Source organism: Bos javanicus, chromosome 5 (assembly GCF_032452875.1).
Source record: "Bos javanicus breed banteng chromosome 5, ARS-OSU_banteng_1.0, whole genome shotgun sequence".
NCBI lineage: Eukaryota > Metazoa > Chordata > Mammalia > Artiodactyla > Bovidae > Bos > Bos javanicus.
In genome coordinates this window covers 66,821,324-66,824,888 of record NC_083872.1, presented here as the reverse complement: position 1 = coordinate 66,824,888, position 3,565 = coordinate 66,821,324, and the positions used below count along the sequence as shown (strand labels likewise).

General features: G+C 41.2%; 1 non-coding gene across 1 annotated transcript; it reads left to right on the top strand.

Moving 5' to 3' along the window:
• Nucleotides 1–3,117: 3,117 nt before the first annotated feature.
• On the top strand, nucleotides 3,118–3,224 carry LOC133249036 (U6 spliceosomal RNA). Its single transcript, XR_009736844.1, has one exon. It is a non-coding gene; the product is annotated as a U6 spliceosomal RNA (small nuclear RNA).
• Nucleotides 3,225–3,565: the final 341 nt, after the last annotated feature.

Genomic DNA, 3,565 nt, shown 5'->3' with positions numbered 1-3,565 from the left:
TCAAGTGGGCCTTAGGAAGCATCACTACGAACAAAGCTAGTGGAGGTGATGGAATTCCAGTTGAGCTATTTCAAATCCTGAAAGATGATGCTGTGAAAGTGCTGCACTCAATAGGCCAGCAAATGTGGAAAACTCAGCAGTGGCCACAGGATTGGAAAAGATCAGTTTTCATTCCAATCCCAAAGAAAGGCAATGCCAAAGAATGCTCAAACTACCACACAATTGCACTCATCTCACAGGCTAGGAAAGTAATGCTCAAAATTCTCCAAGCCAAGCTTCAGCAATATGTGAACTGTGAACTTCCAGATCTTCAAGCTGGTTTTAGAAAAGGCAGAGGAACCAGAGATCAAATTTTCAACATCTGCTGGATCATGGAAAAAGCAAGAGAGTTCCAGAAAAACATCTATTTCTGCTTTATTGACTATGCCAAAGCCTTTGACTGTGTGGATCACAATAAACTGTGGAAAATTCTGAAAGAGATGGGAATACCAGACCACCTGACCTGCCTCTTGAGAAATCTGTATGCAAGTCAGGAAGCAACAGTTAGAACTGGACATGAAACAGACTGGTTCCAAATAGGAAAACGAGTACATCAAGGCTATATATTGTCACCCTGCTTATTTAACTTATATCCAGAGTACATCATGAGAAACACTGGGCTGGATGAAGCACAAGCTGGAATCAAGATTGCTGGGAGGAATATCAATAACCTCAGATGTGCAGATGACACCACCCTTAGGGCAGAACACAAAGAAGAACTAAAGAGCCTCTTGATGAAAGTGAAAGAGGAGAGTGAAAAAATTGGCTTAAAGCTCAACATTCAGAAAACTAATATCATGCATGGCATCCGGTCCTATCACTTCATGGCAAATAGATGGGGAAGCAGTGGAAACAGTGGCTGACTTTATTTTGGGGGGCTCCAAAATCACTACAGATGGTGATTGCAGCCATGAAATTAAAAGATGCTTACTCCTTGGAAGGAAAGTTATGACCAATCTAGACAGCATATTAAAAAGCAGAGACATCACTTTGCCAACAAAGGTCTGTCTAGTCAAGGCTATGGTTTTTCCAGTGGCCATGTATGGATGTGAGAGTTGGACTATAAAGAAAGACTATAAAGAAAGCTGAGAGAAGATTTGATGCTTTTGAACTGTGGTGTTGGAGAAGACTCTTGAGAGTCCCTTGGCCTGCAAGGAGATCCAACCAGTCCATCCTAAAGGAGACCAGTCCTGGGTGTTCATTGGAAGGACTGATGTTGAAGCTGAAACTCCAATACTTTGACCACCTGATGCGAAGAGATGACTCATTTGAAAAGACCCTGATGCTGGGAAAGATTGAGGGCAGGAGGAGAAGGGGACGACAGAGGATGAGATGATTGGATGGCAACACCGACTCAATGGACATGGGTTTGGGTGGACTCCGGGAGTTGGTGATGGACAGGGAGGCCTGGCATGCTGTGGTTCATGGGGTCGCAAAGAGTCGGACACAACTGAGAGACTGAACTGAACTGTCTGACTCTCCCCATTACAATGTAGACTCTACAGGGCAAGAATCTAACTGTTCTGCTCAATTTTATATCCTGGGTATCTACAACAGTGCCTGGTACTTAATGCTGCTGCTAAGTCACTTCAGTCATGTCCAACTCTGTGAGACCCCATGGACTGCAGCCTACCAGGCTTCTCCATCCATGGGATTCTCCAGGCAAGAACACTGGAGTGGGTTGCCATTTCCTTCTCCAATGCATGAAAGTGGAAAGTGAAAGTGAAGTCGCTCAGTTGTGTCTGACTCTTAGCTACCCCATGGATTGCAGCCTACCAGGCTCCTCCATCCATGGGATTTTCTGGGCAACAGTACTGGAGTGGGGTGCCATTGCCTTCTCCCTGGTACTTCATTGGGTTTAATAAATAAGTATGAACTCATCTACTCACTGAGCAATACAGAGCTTATTCCATGGGATAAAAGAAACAGTGTTGTCCTTGTTCAATCCAGACTTATACCTATCTGGTCCCATTATAGAGAGCTCTGTGTCCAGTAAGTTATATGAACCAGTACTGTGATAATACTGCATGGTACCTGAGAGTGCTGGCTCTGGATTCTGACTTTCTGTGTCTAAACCTCTAGCTCTGCCAATTACCTCTGTGTGAACTTGGACAAGTTAACCTCTGTGCCTCAGCTTCCTTTGTGTCCAATGCAAATAAGAATACCTACATCAAATGTCTCTTATATGTGGAATCTAAAATAAAATGATAAAAATGAACTTAAACAGAAATGGACTCACAGACTTAGAGAAAAAACTTATGGTTACTAGCGGGAAAGTTGAGGGGGGAGAGGAATAGATTGGGAGTTAAGGATTGACATATACACACGGATATATTTAAAATAGATAGCCAATAAAGATCTACCATATATCACAGGGAACTCTGCTTGATACTCTGTAATCATCTAAATGGGAAAATAATTTGTCAAAGAATATCCTGGGTGTTCATTGGAAGGACTGATGTTGAAGCTGAAACTCCAATACCTTGGCCACCTGATGTGAAGAGCTGACTCATTTGAAAAGACCCTGATGCTGGGAAAGATTGAGGGCAGAAGGAGAAGGGGATGACAGAGGATAAGATGGTTGGATGGCATTACTGACTTAATGGACATGGGTTTGGGTGGACTCTCAGAGTTGGTGATGGACAGGGAGGCCTGGTGTGCTGCAGTTCTTGGGGTCACAAAGAGCTGGACACGACTGAGCAACTGAACTGAACCGACTCTTTGTGAGTTGGTTATATATATATATATATGTAACTGAATATATATATATATATATTGAATATATATATATGTAACTGAATCACTTTGCTATAAACCTGAATATAACAATTCAGGTTATAACAATAACATACAATAATATGTTGTATAATAATAACAATTATTAACAACAATAATAACAATACATATAACAATATGTAAACTGAATATATATATATATATGTGTGTGTGTGTAACTGAATCACTTTGCTGTAAACCTGAAACTAACAATACTCCAATATATTAATAAAATACATCTGAAAGTTGCTTGTTGCATATGGCAAATGGGTTAATACATGTAAACACTTAGAACAGAACTTGGTGCTCACTTCGGCAGCGCATATACTAAAATTGGAACAATACAGAGAAGATTAGCATGGCCCCTGTGCAAGGATGACACGCAAATTCGTGAAGCGTTCCATATTTTTATACAAGCAACTCCTACAGCTCAACTCCAGAAAAATAAATGACCCAATCAAAAAATAGGCCAAAGAACTAAATAGACATTTCTCCAAAGAAGACATACAGATGGCTAACAAACACATGAAAAGATGCTCAACATCACTCATTATCAGAGAAATGCAAATCAAAACCACTATGAGCTACCATTTCACGCCAGTCAGAATGGCTGTGATCCAAAAGTCTACAAATAATAAATGCTGGAGAGGGTGTGGAGAAAAGGGAACCCTCTTACACTGTTGGTGGGAATGCAAACTAGTACAGCCACTATGGAGAACAGTGTGGAGATTCCTTAAAAAACTGGAAATAG